The sequence below is a fragment of the Triturus cristatus genome, chromosome 5_1 (assembly GCF_964204655.1).
Source record: "Triturus cristatus chromosome 5_1, aTriCri1.1, whole genome shotgun sequence".
Lineage (NCBI taxonomy): Eukaryota > Metazoa > Chordata > Amphibia > Caudata > Salamandridae > Triturus > Triturus cristatus.
Window position 1 is genome coordinate 485,388,855 of NC_140587.1, and position 20,767 is coordinate 485,409,621.

The 20,767-nt window shown below is 48.9% G+C and overlaps 1 long non-coding RNA gene across 1 annotated transcript in view; it reads right to left on the reverse strand.

The window, feature by feature from the left end:
- Positions 1 to 15,684: 15,684 nt before the first annotated feature.
- Positions 15,685 to 20,767, reverse strand: part of LOC146831096 (uncharacterized) — a 65,404-nt gene continuing 60,321 nt past the window's right edge. Inside the window, exons 2-3 of the long non-coding RNA XR_014961523.1 lie at positions 16,352 to 16,581; positions 15,685 to 15,869 (exon numbers count right to left, since the gene is read on the reverse strand). This is a non-coding gene — a long non-coding RNA (uncharacterized LOC146831096). The remainder of the gene's footprint in view (positions 15,870 to 16,351; positions 16,582 to 20,767) is intronic.

Below are 20,767 nucleotides of genomic sequence, written 5' to 3' on the forward strand. Positions count from 1 at the left end.
TAGAGGTATGCAGTGACCCTGGCCCTTCTTAGACAATGGACGGCAGGAACGCTGGCTCTCAAGGAACCTCAACTTGCTTCCCTAGCCAGCAAATGTAATCAGGAATACAGTCAACGAGCAACTGACAAACTTCCTCCACGCAAAGACCGTCTTCCACAGTAATCACCCCACTGCAACCGTCATCATTGCCACCAACACCGACAACTTTGCCCTGCTCAACAATGGTGAGGCCACCCCCCTTGACCTCTCCACAGCATTATGCACGATGTGGTCACACACTGTCAGCTCACACATCTCCAACACTGGTATCCAGGGGATGGACCAGGATGAAATCACCAAGTGGCTCACCAGCAAGGCCATGGGAGTGGAACTCAAGCCTTCAGCATGTAGTACAGTGGCGTCATCTGGCACATGGCCCAGGGCTCATCTCTCAGTGTGTCAATCTTCAATGTGTCCATGACCCCCCTCTCCACCATCACATGCGCACACAACCTCATCATCATCTCGTATGCCATTGTCAGCCAGCTGCTCCTCACCCTCACCATAGACACAGCCATTGCCAGTTCCAACCTTCAAGAAGGCATGAGGTCCGTTGATGAATGGCTGAACATCAGCCACCTGAGGCTGGAGTTGTACAGGACTGAGGTAATCATCTGAGGATTGTCCCCTTACAGCTGGGTCAACTCCTTGTGTCCCACCCGCCAGGGCACTGCACCAGCACCCAGTGGCCACGCACACAAGATGGTGTGCATCATGGACTCGTCGCTCACAATTGCCATGCAACTCACCAGCGTCTGTACCTCAACCTGCAACACCCTCCGCATGATGCACATGACCCACAGATAGATCCACTCCATGGCAAGACAGACCGTCCCCCAGGTCCACGACACCAGCCGTGTCAGCTACAGCCCCGCCCTCCACGGAGCAAGTACAGACAAACTCCCGGAAAACTTGTCCACATCCAGGATGCATCTGCACACCTCAGATTCAACATCCCGCGCCCCAGCCACATCACCGTCCACCTGAGATAGCTGCAATGGATCACTGTCTGCTGCAGGATGACCTTCAGACTCCTTACCCACACTCAGGAGGCAGTCAACAACCCCAGACCCCAAACCAACCTTGGACGTCTGTCATTCAAGACCCCGTTGGGCCAACTCCGTGCATCCAACCTTGCCCTGGCCAACATTCTTCACATCCACCGAAGTCCAGCATGCAGGACATAGTTCTCCCACCTGGCTAAACATACCTGGGACTCCCTCCCCGGGCACCTCCATATGAGCCATGACCTCTACACCCTAATGATGCTCTTCCAAATTGGTCTGTCCGCACAGTATTGCAAGCCCCCCCTCAGCAGCTTGAGGCCATCACGGGTGAGTATTGTGCTCCATGTCTGTATTGGATGATACATTGTGACCCATGTGTGTCCTGTAACGGACTCAGATCCCAGGGTGTGGATGGCTGGAGTTAGTTCAACACTCAGGCATAGTTTGACATTTCCCCACACATATGTTGTGGACTCATGCAAAATGACTGCAACATCTAATTAAAGAAATTTAGTTTTATTCTCGGTGGGGGGCGTCTATTGTGGGTAAAAATAGGTGCTATACAGTGTGCCTAGAATCCAAAGTTCACAGGGGGAGATGGGATCCTTTGCATTTGAAGTCATCAGAGTCCAGAACACAGTGTTTGTCATCATTGGTCAGACTGTGACCGCAAGACCAGCAAGTCCATGTGGCAGAGAATGTCAGTGAATGAGGTGCTGCTGTTGCACATGAAGGCCAGGTGCCAGGCCAGGTGACCTGGGAGATGTGGATGGTCAGCTGCCTCTCATGGTCTTTTCCGTGGACGACCCACCTTCCTCGCGGTACCCTCAGATGCAGGCCTTGACGATGCTTGGGACGCTCCGTCGGACGAATCCTCCTCCTCCTCCCTCCCTGTGGCTGGTGTTGGTCTTCGCCTGGTGGCACAGGGAGGGTTGCCCATGTTGTCGGCGATCCGACGGAGTGAACGGCTTATGTCCGTTTGCACCGCCAGGAGCTCAGCCAGTCTTGCCTCCATCCGTCCTTGGTGTTGTTGTTGACTGGCGTGTTGCTCGGCCTACTGGTTCTCAATCTCTGTGAGGGTCTCCACTACCTGGCTGATGGCCCTGATGTCACGCCGGTATGTGTCCATGATGTTGCGTATGTGTGACATACCGGTCCCTTCAGCTGGCTGGTCAAGTTCTCGCCTCCGCCTGCCTCCACTCCCACCACCCCTGCCCACACGAGCCTGGCCTGCCGTTGTGGGCACATCGGGTCTACGGGACCCCTGTGGGATGGCAGTTGCGGGGTTGTCTGCCTCCTCCTGGGTGCCCGGCGAACCTTCTCCCTCCAGGTCAGACTGGCTCAGTTGTTCAGCACGGGCAGGGCTCCTGGGATGTGGCAGGAATGGGGGTGGTGGTTGGCACAGATGTTCCTGAGGCAGGTGCTTGGACACCAGAGGGTCCAGGTGGGTTGGGGCCATCCACGGAGTGTTGAGAGGCACCGCTGCTGGTGGGTTCAGGTTCCTCCCGAGCCTGGGACGGTGATTCTTCCCCCCAATGTTGGGGGGAGATCCATGACGTTGCCCTGTGTGTGAGAGAGAGACAATGTTAATGCTGTTTCATACGACATCCATGTTTCATACATATTTAAGTTGGCACAGTTCCTCCAGATATTTGTATGTGCCAAGCATTCCCCTCACTGTTCACTTGTGGATGGGTATGTTGCGGGGGACAGATTGATATGTTCTCCTGAGTGTTTGCCATGTAGATTTTTGGCTTGGATGCTTCTTTGGCTATGGATTGATCTTGTTGTGTCACATGTCCATTGTGAGAGTGGGTAAATCCATTGCCTGCCCCGGGGGTGTGTGCTTGTGTAAGGGGTGTGTGTGACAGGGCCTGCTGGTGGGTGTAGTGTGATTTGGCAGGTGATGTATCTGTCCCCTCATGGTGCATCCTGGCATGACAGTGAGTGTGAGTTCCTGTCCTAGATATCTGAGCTTGTGGTGTTGGTGTTTGAGTTTACAGTGGTCACAGGAGGGCCTTGTGCTGGCTACAGCAGGGCCAAGTGTCAGCTACCTTGTCAGTACTTTGCCAGTCCCTGTGCATTGAGCATGGTGCATGGGTATGTACCTTGGCCATATGGGCTGAGGGCAATGGTGTCTGATTCAGAGTTGAACAATGTGTTTTGTGAGCCCCACCCTCCCAGCCTCCCGGACATCCAGTCTTGGGTTTGTGCTTCGTGTAGCCTGGGACATGGCATGACCTTGCTTTGTGGATAGGGCATACACATGTTAGTGGTATGAGCGTTGTTTTTGAGTGTGGTGGTGTCCGGTGAGGGCTTGGGGGTAGTTGCGTGCATTTGGTGTAGTTGGGGTGTGGATGCCATTACCCTCATGTTACTTAAGTTGTTTGTGTACTCACCAGGCTCTGCAACTCCTTCGACTCCGTGTACTCCCACCGGCGGAAGCAGGGCCATCACCTTCTCCTCCCAGGGATGGTAATGTACCGGTCTGCGGGGCAGCCCACCTCCAGTGATGTTGCTCTGGGCGTAGTCCTCGTTCATTTTGCGGTTGACTGCCCTCCGCGGATCATACCACCTGGCTTGGCATTCATTCCTGGTCCTTCTGATGGGCGCAACAGCATTCACCCTATCGACGATCCTCTGCCACAGGCGTGATTTTTCGGCTATGCTGGTCTGTCTGACCAATGTTCCAAAGAGCTGTGGCTCGACTCTGATGACTTTGTTGACAAGGATGTCCAGCTCCTCCCTTGTGAACTTTGGATTCTTGTCTGTGGGATGGTGTGGGGTGAGGGTGTGGATGGTTGTGGGTGTGTGGGTGTGAATGTGAAGGTGTGTGTGGGAATGTGGAGAGGGGGTTTGTGTGAAGGAGTGGGTGTGAAGGTGTATATGTTAAGGTGTATGGGTGCAGTTGTTGGGGTGTGCTCTGTAGCTGCAGTGAGTCTGTTGCAAAGGCTCATGGTTTGTGTGTGTGGGCCCTTTTTATTGGTCCATTTGTGGGTGGGCCTGAGTTTGAATTTTTGGTGGGTGTGTTATAAGAGGTGGTTGTGAGTTTGGGCCTCTGTTTACCTGTTTGGATGTGCCAGGTCAGTAATTTTGATGTTTTTTGTACTGTAGACGTGTTTTGTGGTGTTGGGCGAGTCGAATTGACCCTCCTTGTGCTGTTTTACAGTGTCCTGATTCAGTACGAGTTGTTTTCGCGTATGTAAGGTGCGTCCATACGCGATGTTGTTGTACCGTGCTCGCATACGCAATGTTGTTGTAAGGTCCGTATATACGCGAGGCTGGGGGACGGTGCTGGGGTAAGGTGCGTCCAAGTACGGGGCTGGGGTACGGTGCTGGGGTACGGTGCGTCCATGTACGGGGCTGGGGTACGGTGCGTCCAAGTACGGGGCTGGGGTACAGTGCTGGGGTACGGTGCATCCAAGTACGGGGCTGGGGTACGGTGCTGGGGTGCAGTGTGTACAAGTACGGGGCTGGGGTACGGTGCGCCCAAGTACGGGGCTGGGGTACAGTGCTGGGGTACGGTGCGTCCAAGTATGGGGCTGGGGTACGGTGCGTACAACTACGGGGCTGGGGTACGGTGTGTCCATGTACGGGGCTGGGGTACGGTGCGTCCAAGTACGGGGCTGGGGTACGGGGCTGGGGTACGGTGCTGGGGTATGGTGCGTCCATGTACGGGGCTGGGGTACGGTGCGTCCAAGTACGGGGCTGGGGTAAGGTGCGTCCATACGTGATGTTGTTGTACCGTGCTCGCATACGCAATGTTGTTGTAAGGTCCGTATATACGCGAGGCTGGGAGACGGTGCTGGGGTAAGGTGCGTCCAAGTACGGGGCTGGGGTACGGTGCTGGGGTACGGTGCGTCCATGTACGGGGCTGGGGTACGGTGCGTCCAAGTACGGGGCTGGGGTACAGTGCTGGGGTACGGTGCATCCAAGTACGGGGCTGGGGTACGGTGCTGGGGTGCAGTGTGTACAAGTACGGGGCTGGGGTACGGTGCGCCCAAGTACGGGGCTGGGGTACAGTGCTGGGGTACGGTGCGTCCAAGTATGGGGCTGGGGTACGGTGCGTACAACTACGGGGCTGGGGTACGGTGTGTCCATGTACGGGGCTGGGGTACGGTGCGTCCAAGTACGGGGCTGGGGTACGGGGCTGGGGTATGGTGCGTCCATGTACGGGGCTGGGGTACGGTGCGTCCAAGTACGGGGCTGGGGTATGGTGCGTCCAAGTACGGGGCTGGGGTACGGTGCTGGGGTACGGTGCGTACAAGTATGGGGCTGGGGTACGGTGCTGGTGTACGGTGCGTCCAAGTACGGGGCTGGGGTACAGTGCTGGGGTACGGTGCGTACAAGTACGGGGCTGGGGTATGGTGCTGTGGTACGGTGCGTCCATGTACGGGTCTGGGATACGGTGCGTCCAAGTACAGGGCTGGGGTACGGTGCTGGGGTATCGGTGCGTCCAAGTACAGGGCTGGGGTAGGGTGCTGGGGTACGGTGCATACACGTACGGGCCTGGGGTACGGTGCGGACATGGGGGGGTACGGTGCTGACATACGGGGGTACGGTGCTGACATATAGGGGGACGTGCGGACATACGCGGGGTGACGGCGGGGGGCTGTACGACTCATATCCCGGGCACAAGTTTACCTGGGATACGAGTGGTACAGAGTTCGCTCCGTATGGGACATTTTACATACGCATGTATATTCGGAAGGGCGTTACGGATCATACTTGTTCGCTCGGACTTCAGTTTTACGATTTGTATGTAAAACTGTCCGGGTACGTCTCGTAGACCTTTTCCCGAAACGATTCGCATGTATTTTTCACGTACGGATCGTACTTCACCGGTGGGACGGGACTTTTATGATTCGTACGTAAAAATATACGGATACGAGTCGTACGGGAAAAAATGTTACCCGATCGGAATCGGCACCATAATGTATAAATACATTTAATATATACATTTAATATACAATATATACAATTACTTATTAATATGTATTAATAATTATTTTAATAACATTCTTTTAATTTTTTGTATACATTATAAATACATCTATACACATAAAACAATAATATAAATAACAATTAAATAAATATATGTAACAAATTAAAAAATATTTTTTGTAATCTTTTTTAAATTAATTATATACTACATTATCTAAAATAATACAATATTAGATAGTAGAGGGAATAAAATTACTATTCCAACTCCAGACAGTGCAACAGTAGGGTAAATGTTGTATAGCGTAGGTGTTAAAATTACTATTCCCACTCCAATGAGTGAAACTGTAGGGAAGGTGTTGGATAGCGTAGTGGTAAAAATTACTATTCCCACTCCAGTGAGTGCAACAGTAGGTAAAGTGTTGGATAGCATAGGGGTAAAAATTACTATTCCCACTCCAGAGAGTGCAACAGTAAGGAAAGTGTTGGATAGCATAGGGATAAAAATTACTATTTCCACTCCAGTGAGTGCAACAGGACGGAAAGTGTTGGATAGCGTAGTGGTAAAAATTACTATTCCCACTCTGGTAAGTGCAACAGTAGGGAAAGTGTGGGATAGCGTAGGGGTAAAAATAACTATTCCCACTCCAGTGAGTGCAACAGTAGGGAAAGTTTTGGATAGTGTAGGGGTAAAAATTACTATTCCCACTCCAGAGAGTGCAACAGTAGGGATAGTGTTGGATAGCGTAGGGGTAAAAATTACTATTCCCACTTCAGTGAGTGCAACAGTAGGGAAAGTGTTGGATAGCGTAGGGGTAAAAATTACTATTCCCACTCCAGTGAGTGCAACAGGACAGAAAGTGTTGGATAGCGTAGGGGTAAAAATTACTATTCCCACTCCAGTGAGTGCAACAGTAAGGAAAGTGTTGGATTGCGTAGGGGTGAAAATTACTATTCCCACTCCAGTGAGTGCAACAGTAGAGAAAGTGTTGGATAGCGTAAGGGTAAAGATTACCATTCCCACTCCAGTGAGTGCAACAGTAGAGAAAGTGTTGGATAGCGTAAGGGTAAAGATTACTATTCTCACTCCAGTGAGTGCAACAGTACGAAAAGTGTTGGATAGCGTAGAGGTAAAAATTACAGTAGGGAAAGTGTATGATAGCATGGGGTAAAAATTACTATTACCACTCCAGAGAGTGCAACAATAGGGAAAGTGTTGGATAGTGTAGGGGTTAAAAATAACCTACTTATAATTAAAATAATTTTGAAAATAATCAATGTTTTAATGACTAAATAACAAATTAATTAACAATACCAATAAATAATTAATGAAAAATAATTACCAATTAATAATTAATTAACAAAAAATTAACAATAAATTAATGTTTAATGCCAAAAGATAATCATGATAAAAAGTAATTACAAAATAATAATTAACAAAAGATTAATTTCCAATACCAGAAAATATTAATTATTACAAATAATAAATTTCCAATTAATAATTAATAAAAATATATTAATTGTCAATACACAAAAATAAAATTAATAATTACTTCATTAGAATTAAATTACTTCCCACCCTATTCCCCTATAAACTCACAACCCACTCCAATAATACATTAATACACTTAATATAATTATCAATTAATCAATAAATAAAAATTAATTACCAATTAATAAAAATCAATTACCAATTAATAATTAACAATAGATTCATTATCAATACCAATAAATAAATACAATTAATTACTTAATTACAAATAAATTACTTCCCACCCTATTCCCCTATAAACCCAGAACCCGCTACAGAACTAAAACGCAAAATTTTATTAAAATTAATGAATAATTCCTAAAAATTATTAATTAATTTACTATAATTAAATTACTTCCCTATTCCCCCATAAACCCACAACCCGCTACAGTACTAAAACGCATAATTTAATTAACATTAATGAATAATTCCTAAAAATTATTAATTAGTTTACTATAATTAAATTACTTCCCACCCTATTCCCCTATAAACCCACAACCCTCTACAGTACCAAAACGCATAATTTAGTTAAAATTAATGAATAATTCCAAAACATTATTCATTAATTTACTATAATTCAATTATTTCCCACCCTATTCCCCTATAAACCCACAACCCACTACAGTACTAAAACGCATAATTTACTTAAAAAAACATTAACTTCTAAAAAATGTATACATATATTTAAAAACAAGTACAATACTTACCCAAAAATATATAGCAAATAATTATCAAATACATAATAAAATACAGAACACTAATATAAATATCGATATCAGTAACATCAATTTTTTTGCTATCGATATTACTTACTTCTATATTAACAAAAACGATATTTCTTACCTTCAGGTCGATATTCTGGCCGTCGATATTCTTGATTTCAATATTCTGTCCCTACGATATTTGCAACTCGATATTTCTGTAGGTCGATATTTAAAAGTCGATATGTAGACTGTGCACCTACCTGACTACAGCACATTCATCCAAATTCCATGCAGCAGGCTTGGGATAGAGTTTCACCTGTCTGTTGAGCTACAGCTGGCTGTTCTTTTGAGGGGCTCCATATAAGGGTGTATTACGTTGGCCTAAGAATGCAAAATTCGCTATGTGCATAATAGAGGCACACAGGCCCTCCATTTTCCTACTCTTCTAGGCGCCCATAAAGGCGCCAGATGGACAGATGCCTCAAACCTGGAGGTTTCTGTAGACAAATGCCACAAGTTTATGTTTTAATGGGCTAGAATCAGAGATTGGAAGGGGAAGAGTTATATGTTATTTATTTTATTTTTTTATTGAGCAGAGCCAACAAGAAGCAGCCAATATTTACATTTAACAAATACTTTAACCTTAAATAAACAGAAAAAAAAATTAAAAATCCTTGTTCGTTAATTATTAATTACTGATAGCAGCAGCCAAAAGGAAAAACCGTCATCAAATTAACAATGAACAAAATACTCCCAGACCCGTGAAAATTTCTTAATTGCCCCCACCCGTTTGGCATAGGCTTCTTCGAAGTGCTTTGTTCGTTTCATCTTTATCAACCATTTCTCAAACAAAGGTATTTCCGATGATCTCCAATTTTGTAAAATGAATGAGCGGGCAACCAACATAACAATTGCATGAAAACGCCCCTCAGTTTTCGAAAGTATCGCCTCCCTAGTCCCTATCCCGAACAAAGCAGCTTCTGCTGAGGGTTTGTACATTCTCTTAACCGGCCTACTAAAATATGCAAATATTTTTTCCCAAAAAAATATCAGCTTGGGGCAAGAAAAGAAAGTATGCCGCAATCCCCCTTCCGCTAGAGTATCACAGCAAAAACAACTATTTGCCACCTCTGAATATATTTTGTTTAATGCTTCTGGGGTATAATATGCCATCCAGTGTGCAAAAAATGCCGAAGAGTTATACGTTAGGTGCCTAATCGCTTACAACATAGCACATTAAGGTGGGCGGTGTAAAATGTCAAGTTGCAACCGGGAGATTCCCTCATTAATGTCGGCAACTGCTCACATTGGGCGGAGTAAAATTTTAAGTTGCAACTGGGAAATTCTCCCTTTAATGTCAGCAACTGTTCACATTGCTATCAGTTAAGCAGCCTGGGAAGTCTCCGGGCAAACACCACAGATTAAACTGAACAGGCAAAATTCCTGCAAGATAGGAGGGATACATGGCAAGTACATGAATACACCTTTGCTTAATGTCACATATTTCTAAGCTCATCGGCTAGGTGAGCCTCTACACATCATAGGGGCCGCTTCCGATTCCGGTCGCAAAACGTACCGACCGACACGGACCCGGAATGGAGACCGACCGACACGGACCAGCGCCGTTCGACCCGTGCAGTACGATGCAGAGCGTGTGAATTACAACCGACATGTACGGAATACAAGCCGTACGACCGAGCCGTAGGAAAATAGTGATCCGGCCGGAAACTGACGCGAGTTTCACTGACCGACACGAACCCGGAATGAACCCGACCGACAAGTACCCGCGAAGTCCGACCCGTGCAGTACGATGCAATGCGTGTAAAACCAGACCGACTCGCACGGAGACCAAGCCGCACGACCGACACGCACAGAAAACCGGGCCCACAAGTAATAGAGATCTCCGTGACCGACGCGTATGAAACACAGAAGATAGACAGCGTGAACGAGGTGGAGAAGCCCGCACGAGCCAACATCAGCGTCCGCTTCCGTAAGAAGAACATCTCCTTCATGCCTAGAAACCCCAAAGGAAAAAAGACAAAAAAAGGACCAAACAAGCAATGACAAATCCAATAAATATCAAATAAAAAAAACCTGGGACAAAGACAGACCTACAACTCCAACTATATAAAGGACTTCAATCACTACCATGATCCCTTGCAAATAGGAGACACAGCCAGCAGCAAACGCCATCACACAGCAACCACAGACACACTCACAACTCACCCATCACACAACTCACACACCATCAGAACCTCACCAAAAGCACTCACACATACAGCTAGCTAAACCAACACTAACCCACCCTCACTTGCACACTCACACACACATCACTCACCACCACCACCCATCACCATGCCCCCAAAGAAGAATCCAAAGTTCACAGATAGTGAGTTAGAAGTGCTGGTAGACGAGATCATCAGAGTAGAGCCACATTTGTTTGGTACATTGGTCCAAAGGACCCCATGTCACAGAAAACCAAGATGTGGGCGAGGATTGCGGACAAGGTGAACGCACAAGCACCAGCAAGGCGCACAAAGGACGATATCCAAAACAGATGGTATGACATGCGCAGGAGGGTCAAGAAACTCATTGAAAAAGATCACACCCTGAGTCAGTGCACCGGCGGTGGCCCTCCTGCCAAACCAGTCTATTTCAGGACCTGGGAGGAGAAGGTGCGGGACATCCTACCACCAGAGAGCGTCCATGGTCTAACAGACATACCAGAGCCTGGTGAGTAAACAAACATACCCAATATTGTGTGGCAAGGGGATAGTGAAACCATGTACCGCAAGCAAAGCCACAGTAACCAATAATCATCCCAAGATGTGTATGCTAGTCAGACAAACACAATACCTGCCATCTCATAGTGACTTGAAACTGTGTCATGACATGTACCAACCTACAAACAAATAGAGCAAGGCAGTGGCACAAAGCAAAATAAACACTGCCAGATAGTTTGCCACCAAAAACACACTACCTCACAGTGCAGCTGAATGACAGGAAGGAATAGTGGGGATGCAGGTGAAGTGAGTGTATCCAAAAGCATGATGGGGTTTGTAGTCACAGATAATGCTTCCCCTCCTGATTGGCCCATCAAGACCTCTCTGACGAATGCTCACATCACAGGGAGTGGGAAATGACTGACAAGATGGCTGACACTGGGTCCTGCTGTGGGGAGCACAATGCCCTGGTAGGGGTTGTGTGCAGATCAGAAGCAGGACACCACTGACTGACATCCTGAAAGACAACTTGCACGCCCTCCAATGGAAGCACGTTTCATGGTGGGATGTCTGGCTGGGTGGGAAGGAGGACTGACAGCTCTGACCATACTTACCAGCATGTGGAGACACCCCCCCTCAACATAAACTCCACACAACTCACCAGGTAGAATGCATTGACACACACCTCAGTGAAATATCAGCAAAAGATACCCCGTACTGGGTGCTGCTGTGTGAAGCACAGGGGCTCTCTTTGGACTTGTAGCCAAACAAACACCAGGATTTAACAGTCAGCCATCTTGCCATTGCTGTCACACTCCCTCACAGGGAAGCAGAGTCAAAAGGAAGGAAGTATGGGCATGCTGGGAAGGGGGGTGTAGCCAAGAGCATGATGGGAGTTGCAGTCACAGACAATCCACACCCACCCACATGGCCCAGCAAGCTCACACTGAACCATGCTCGCCTCACAGGGAGTGGGAATGGGCTGACAAGATGTCTGACACTGGGCTCTGTTGTGGGGAGCACAAGGCCCTGCTGGGAACTGGGCAACAACAAACAACAGGACTTCACAGTCAGCCATCTTGTCATTGCTGTCACACCCCCTCACAGGGAAGCAGAGTCAAAAGGAAGGAAGTATGGGCATGCTGGGAAGGGAGGTGTAGCCAAGAGCATGATGGGAGTTGCAGTCACAGACAATCCCCACCCACCCACATGGCCCAGCAAGCTCACACTGAACCATGCTCACCTCACAGGGAGTGGGAATGGGCTGACAAGATGTCTGACACTGGGCTCTGTTGTGGGGAGCACAAGGCCCTGCTGGGAACTGGGCAACAACAAACAACAGGACTTCACAGTCAGCCATCTTGCCATTGCTGTCACACCCTCTCACAGGAAAGCAGAGTCAAGAGGGAGGAAGTATGGGCATGCTGGGAAGGGGGGTGTAACCAAGAGCATGATGGGAGTTGCAGTCACATACAATCCACACCCACCCACATGGCCCAGCAAGCTCACATTGACACATGCTCGCCCCACAGGGAGTGGGAAGGGACTGTCAAGATGTCTGACACTGGGCCTGAGAAATGATGTGGTTGACAATCACACATATGCACTGACCAAACAAAACCCGGTCGCACACACAGCCATTGCAACCACATGTTCTAAATCATTTCTGGGGATGCAGTGTCCAGGGGTGCCCCCTGGCCAGGCAGGGAGGGTGTGTCTTGCAGATGACAAATGTGGAGAGCCATATATATGGTACATTGTACAAAACACACAGGAATTCACATATACATCATTGACAGGGGACATCTGACAGTGAATGGAATGGACACACCAATATTGCCGACACTATAGCATGGTCACATTCACACTCGGTGCTGTTGTGAGCTGCATTCCACCCCTACATCATGCTGAAACATAGGCATCCTTCACTCAACACACCACTCACTGACATAGACACTGTAGACACAAGGTCAAACATGGACAGCATTGGAGGAGACATGCTACTCACAGCAGCCAAATTGCAACACACACACCACCGGCCCTCACTGTCATGAACATTGAAAACCCAGAGTGCTACCTTGCCCAATCCATGTCAACATGTGGAAAATTGACAAGTCCAATCACATATGCACGTATAAAACTCAGCACCAGACTCATCAACGATGGTGACATCATCACTTGTAGGAAATGAGATGGGAAATAGGAACACTGGAAGAAAACACTTCCTCCAAAGAGATCACAGGCATACCGGACTGTGACCATGTTGTACCAATACACCAATGTGGCACACAAAGACTAGCAAACTCTGCTACCACACATGCCCCAATAGTACAACATATCCCCAGTAGAATAGCACGTATGTCCTTGTTAAAGCTCACATGTGTACAGGGATGACACACCTGTGTCAGCAACGTGATGGCCCTTGAGTAGCAATGGTCATGTACAGAAAAATCTATCCATGAGCTGGGCATGCACACACTTCGACATGCACATTGAAATATTTCTTCATGGCTGGGCAATGTGCAACAACAATATCAATCTCTGTCTGTGACAAGCCGGAAAAAAGCAGTGTACAGGCAGGCATCCGTTCGTACAGTAGAATATGTCATGTTTGTGAACCATTGATGCCTGTAGCAACATAACTTACATTGTGTGTCTCTTCAAAACACAGGTGGTGCTGGGGACCCAGCACCAAATGAAGAGGATTCCCAGTCCCAGACTCTGGTGGACACTGAGCTCTCTGGTTTGACTCTGTCTCTGTCCTCTTCGGATGACGATGACCAACCTGGCCCCTCCGGTGTGAGTCATCATGCAGCACCAGCAGCATCAACATTTGCACCCCTGTACCCACGCCTCCAGCATCTGGAAACCGACAGGGCACTCCCGCCAACACAGACAGACCAAGGCCACTGAACACCCACAGCACAGGGACACAGGACCCCCCGGAAGCTACAGCAAACACCACCAGCAACACCACCCAAGGGGTCCCAGTGTCACCTGTGCGTCCCGCCGCTGGTCCTGCCCATGTCGATAGAGGTGCTGGGAGGGGTGGGAGGCAGAGGGCGCGCCTTGCAGAGGGGTCTGGACTGCATGATGACCTCCAACTGGCACGCATCATAGATGCGTACCAGGATAGCACCGGAGGATTTGGCCAGGTAGTGGGGATCTTCAAGGACATACAACAGGAGCAAGCTGCCCACCATGCCCGCATGGAGGCAAAGTGGGATGCCCTTACTACGGTGCATCGGGACATACTCCAATGCCTACGCCAGATCACCACAAACATCTCCACACCTCCCTGTGTGGCCACAACATCTGTTGCAACACCATCTGCCAGCGCCACAGGGAGGGAGGAGGACTCTGGTTGAGAGTCCCCTGCACCACAGAGGCCTGCACCTAAGGATCCCCCTGCCACCAAAAAGAAGAGGGGTCATCCGAAGAAGGACATGTGAAAGGCAGATGTCCCAGCACATCCCCCAGGGCCTCTAAACCTGTTCTGGTCAATTTTCTTTGTGCGCAACCCGTTCACCTTGTTCAATCGCACACAACACGCCCCCATGACATGGAGGGTTCATGTTGGTCCAATGTAGCAAATGACTGTGGACTTTACTCTGGACATTTCAGCTACCAGCACTTCCAACTCTAATGTGAACTTTGGATTCAAAACCCAATGTACAGCACCCACCATCCTGTGCACTTTCCTCACACATGTTCAAAAATAAACTCACCAGTACACCATACTTGCCTCTGTTGTGATTCCAACTTTTCATGTGTCATGGAGATGTCGATCTGCTAAACAACACAGTGCATGCCAAATACTGCAACAATGTGACCAACGTTTGGTGAGTCATGGTGATGTGACACATGTGAGGGAGACACACCACTATGGCAACAGAACACATACTCACCATGGCCATGTTACTCATTCCACAAAATGATGTTGACCTGAAACACATAGGTATGCACAGACACAACACCTATCCACAGTCAGTGGTAACAAGTCCACAGGTGTGGTAAGCAAATGTCACTCAGATGTAGGAAGACAGACAACGCACCTAACAAAGGATAGCACAGGTTCATTACACATTAGCAACATGTTTATTCTAAAATAGTAGCAAGGCAATTGTACGTTACGTTGGACACACGGTCACAGAGTGTCTGAGAATTGTAGTCCAGGGGTGTGTGGCACATCCCTTGATGGCAATTGACTACTCCCACACTGCTGTCAGATTCTGGGTGTTGGGGGTCAGTGTTGACCAAACGACAGGCAAATTACCCTGGGAAGGACAGACACAAGACACAGTCAAAAGCACAGCAGAACAGGAGAGAAATGCAATACACATGCACAAAACATGTCACAAGAAACCTACACAGAAACGAGTTAGCAGTACTACCCTATTGTGGAGTACACATAACCTGAATGGACACATCACTGCACGCATCCAGTCAAGTGGCACACAGACACAGTCAGAGAGCAACAGAGCAGCCACAACACATTCCAGGCGAACTCCATACATTGACATAACAACCCTGGAAACTCACATTCAGGTGAAGAAGTCGTTGATGAGCTGTGAGCGGACGTCACCCTCATCCTCATCATCACTGGCATCGTGGCCCAGGTCGGGATCCTCCACAGGGGGCGGAGGTTGGTCATCGTCATCCTGGATGAGAGGCACCTTCTTCCACACTGCCATGTTGTGTAGCATGCAGCATACAAGGATAATTTTGCACACCTTTGTAGGCTCATATGGGAGGGCCCCTACGGTCTTGTCCAGGCAGCGAAAGCGGCTTTTCAGGAGTCCAAATGTCCGCTCAATCACCCTCCTGCTCCGACCATGTGCCTCATTGTAGTGCATCTCGGCTGGTCTCACAGGGTTCCTGAGGGGTGTCAGCAACCACGGCATGTTGGAGTATCCGGAGTCACCTACACACAAAAAAATGAACAAGTAGCTGAGTTTTGTAGGAGGGCGGAATACAACATTGCCAAACACACATTTTGATAAACAGTCAGTACACACCGACAAGCCAGGCACGCTGATCTGGCATCTGTGACATCAGCGTTGCAATGCGACTACTCCTCATTATGTAGGCATCGTGCGCAGAACCAGGGAACCATGCACACACGTGTGATACACATGTCTGCAAGACATACCACCAAAACATTGATCGAGTGGAAATGTTTCCTGTTCCGGTATGCCTGCTCATGTGCATGTGGTGGTATCAGGGCTACATGTGTACCATCAATAGATCCGATGACGTTCGGCATCCTCCCCAGTGTATAAAAGGCATCCTTTATTTCAGGGAGTTCAGCTGGGCTAGGGAACTTGATGTACAGGTCAAGGAAATGCAACATCCCCTCCAAGACATCGCGTAGCACACAACTAAACATAGTTTGCGACATCCCACCTTTTGTAGCCACAGTGTAGTGGAAGGTACCAGTAGCAAAGAAGTGCAGGGCTGCCATCACCTTCACCTCTGGGGTCAGTGCTGTAGGGTATGTCCGGCCAGGTAGCAGATGTGGCGGCAACTGCTCCGCCAACTCCTCAATCAGTGGCCTGGTGAAGCGGTACCGTCAGATGTAGTCTCGTTCCTGCATGGTTTGAAGGTCTGGGAATGGTCGATGGACAGCTGGTGCCCTGCAGAACAGAGATGAACAAAGGAAGATTGTCGGTTCATCCACCCATGTGGCCATGACCAGGCTCAATATCACATGATACATCATGACATTACACAATGTACTGAGGTGTGTGCTGTTGGGCATGGACACATATGTCCCCTACATGACCATCACCTCACATCTCAATTCCACATGTCCACATAAGTCCCATGTAGTGCAATGGCCAATCATTGGGCTGTGTCACCCGACCTATGTACTGCTGTGACGTTACAAACACACACCACAATGACAAGTGAGGCCTTATGTCTCCCAGGCATCACAGATCTTTGCCATGCAGATACCCAGGGTCCCTGTATTGCCACATCAACACTGGCATGGACATGGCGTATCACGTACACACCACAAGGTAAGCGTGAGTCTCACAGGTAGTGGCCACTGTTGTCCCTGCAGGCCCTACATGTATGTCTCACACACACACCATCAAGGTTGCTGCATATACCACGTGGATGTGGAGACTGTCTCCCATTGGGCACATTTGATCATCCACATCTGAGACACAACATGCACATAGACTGTGGGTGCACATCAGAATTGTGACTACAGGTCTCACTGTGACGTACATGCCATCCCCCCAGGACTCAGGGTGTATGTGACATGTCTTAAACATATCGAACCTGCAACTATGTCCGTGACTCATGCCCATTACTGTACATTTGCACATCACAGTACATCAGAGTGATAATGTGCACAACACACAAAGGATTCTGCCCCCATGAACACGTGCACAGCCTGGGAGTGGCTGAACAAAAGTGACACACAACAAACCAAATGTTGCCCCCCCAACACACAGGGAATGCAGCCTTACATGCCATGGGACACTGTGTAGCCAATGCTGCAGTGTGGTAGGTGTGCACGTGTCCCTGGGAAGTAATTGTGTGTTGAATCTGTCAAATAGTCACACCAATGAGGTCCGACGCGGGTGACAATGCGTACGCATTGTACGGTTCATGACCGAGCCGTGCGTACGCTTTGCCATTGACTGCAATGAGGTCTGACACTGGTGACAATGCATACGCATTGCAAGGTTCATGACCGAGCTGTGCGTACGCTTTGCCATTGACTGCAATGAGGTCCGACGCGGGTGACAATGCGTACGCATAGCACGGTTCATGTCCGAGTCATGCGTACGATTTGCCATTGACTGTAATGAGGTCCAACGCGGGTGACAATGCGTACACATTGCACGGTTCATGACCGAGCCGTGCGTACGCTTTGCCATTGACTGCAATGAGGTCCGACGCGGGCGACTATCATGCATGCGCGTCGGGCAGGCATGGTCCGAGACAGGCGTACGCCTTGGCCATTGAATCGTATGGAGACGGGTGCATGTGTATTTTCAAACTACGCGTTGTACAGTCAATTGACCGAGCCGGGCGCGCCCATTGGCTCTGGACTGTCATGGAGACGGATGCAGATTCAAAACTTGTATGAGTTGTGCGCTGGAAATTCAGTTGGATGCCTACAACAATATTGCAATTCCTAGAGTTTTATGAAGGTGAAGATTTGAACGATGCGGAAGAAGTGTACGAGTCATACATTTCCATGGATTGGCCAGATTCATAGAATGCAACCGTGTCGGACCTATTACTGGGGACACATGGCACAGAGTCTGCCTCTGCAGCACAGATATAAGGCTGGATGGCCCCCAGGGAGCTCACTTGCCTGCACTACATGCTACTGGACCACATCCCTGCTACCACTGCTGCTGTCTCTGCATCCTCTGGCTCCTGCTATGGCACATACTCTTGAAAGGGCCCCAGCCTTCACTGAGGAGGAGAACCAGGCCCTGCTGGATGGGCTCCTTCCACAGTACAGCAAGCTGTATGGGAAACCAGGGGAGCAGGTGAGTGTGCAGTCCACTGCCTTTCTAATTATGCATGTTGTCTGACTAGCAGTACTAGCAGTGTGTACACCAGTGGCAAGCATTCTCACTGAGTACTTTCATCCCCCAAAGTGTGTAGGTACATGTAATGAACAGGTGTTCTGCTGCTAAAGTGCATTTGTGCAAGCTTAAACTTCCCAGGCACTGGTAACATGTCAGACATGCAGGTTATTTGTCCTTTTCCATGGTTGCACTACCTGTGTAACTCATTTTCCTTTGTGATGATGACATGTATATCCAAATGTGTGCAGGATAAATATGGGGCAGGTGTGTTAATGTACTTTTAACTTTGTCATCCTCACAGGTTGATGGCCACCAGAAGCAGGAGATATGGCTGACCATCGCCCGGGCAGTTCGTTCGGTGGGGGTCTACAAGCGCCGGATCCGCAACTGCCAGAAGAGGTGGCAGGACCTTCGGGGCTGGACCCGGAGGATCGCAAGAGTCCAGCTGAAGCTGTCACCTCCTCTCAGGAGGGGCGGACATCGGACCCTGACCCCCCACATGCTCCGAATCCTGGCGGTGGTCCTCCCGGACCTGGATAGGCAGCTGAAGGCCAGACAGCCGCACGGAGGGGGTAAGTCCATGCCTAATCTGTGTACTATGTCTGACATGCTAATTGCATTCTGTTGACCTGGTCACACTTCCACATTACGTAGGTCTTGTAGTTCAATACTCATGTCCCTCAATTGTGTGATGCACCCTCCTCATCTGTTCCACAGGTGTGGCCCCTACAGTCTGTTGCTTGTGTCATTCGGGCACTGTGTCCCTGCAGTCAGCTATGCTTCAGCTTCCGGACAGCATCTGTTCCCGTGACTCCGTTGTGTGTTTAATGGGTAGGTCAATTGTTTACCCAATGCCTGGGATCTGACATTTGATCTGTGTGTGCCCTTGATATGTGTTCCAATTGCTGGTCTGACTCACCACATGTGGCTGGGGTATTTCAAACAAACCCATACAGCAGGGGGGACTCCAATTTGTGGACCGCAGGAGTATGTATATAAAGTATGTCACACTTGCTTAGCCACCTGACTACTGTCCAGGGCCGAACACTGTTTCACGTAGACCTGGGCAGTCATGCCTCCTCAAGGGCATTTAGAAACACTCTGTAATCCCACTCCTGTGTATCACCTTACAGGTTGTGCTTAGTGACTTGTGCCTTCAGGTGTCTGCCTCTGTGTCATCAAAGTGTGGCTTCCTGTTACGTCCAACTGGGATGTACATTATTTTCAGGGTCAGCAGGACATCTGAGATGTGACTGTGAGAGACAAGACCTGTGTGTCATATAGGTGTGTGATCATCTGACAGCACACAATGGTGTATGCAACTGTGTACTTCAGGCAGCTGGGTTACATGCACGGCAGACTGTGATTTGCTAATGTACAGGGAGTTGTGTTAGCAGAGACTCATTTGTCTTATTTGCATGATGTGGGGTATTCTGGGTCCTGGATATGTTGTTTGCAGGGGATGGGCAAGTGCACTTGTCATCTGCAGAGTTTGGTTTACCCCTGAGCTATGATTGTGACACAGTGCATACTGTTGTTGTCTGGATGCCCTGCCCCTGTGACAGGAGACAGTGTTGACTGACTTTCCACGCATGCCAGTACCATGGCATTTAACTTGCTATGAGTGATCCTGCATTGTGTTCAAGTGTGCACCATGCACCCCATTGTGGCATAGACTATCAGGACATGAGAACATCATAGTGTGTGTTGCTGGCATGCATCACAAGCATGTGAAATGAGTCTCTACCCATCCCTTCCTCCGGACACCTGTACTGTGTCAGTGGCAAGAGATGTGCTGTGTGTATAGTGACATACTCCTACATGTTCACTTGCATGTGCAACAAATGTGTGGGTGGTGCATGTCGGCACATTGGGGTATTAGCATCCAACTTGCAACAGACATATGGGTGCAAGTCAAGGAGGGATATGTGTGCCATGGTTGATGGTGAAAATGACAATTGGCGTATTCTAAACAGTGTTGGCACTTTGAGCAGTGTTCAGCTGATGATGCCAGGGCTTGCCCTGTGATGTGATGTACTCACTGTGGTGTGTGCAGTCAGTGCAGGTGACTGATGCTGTTCTCTTTCTTCCTATTCCTATCCAGATACATTCATTGCCACAGGAGGGGACAGCTCCACGGACCAGGAGGAGCCACAGAGCCTGACAGGGACAGAAGGCGAGGAGTCAGGGGGACACAGTGGCACAGAGGGCGAGTGGAGCCACACCGAGGAGTCGTCAGCACCATCAACCCCAGCTGAGG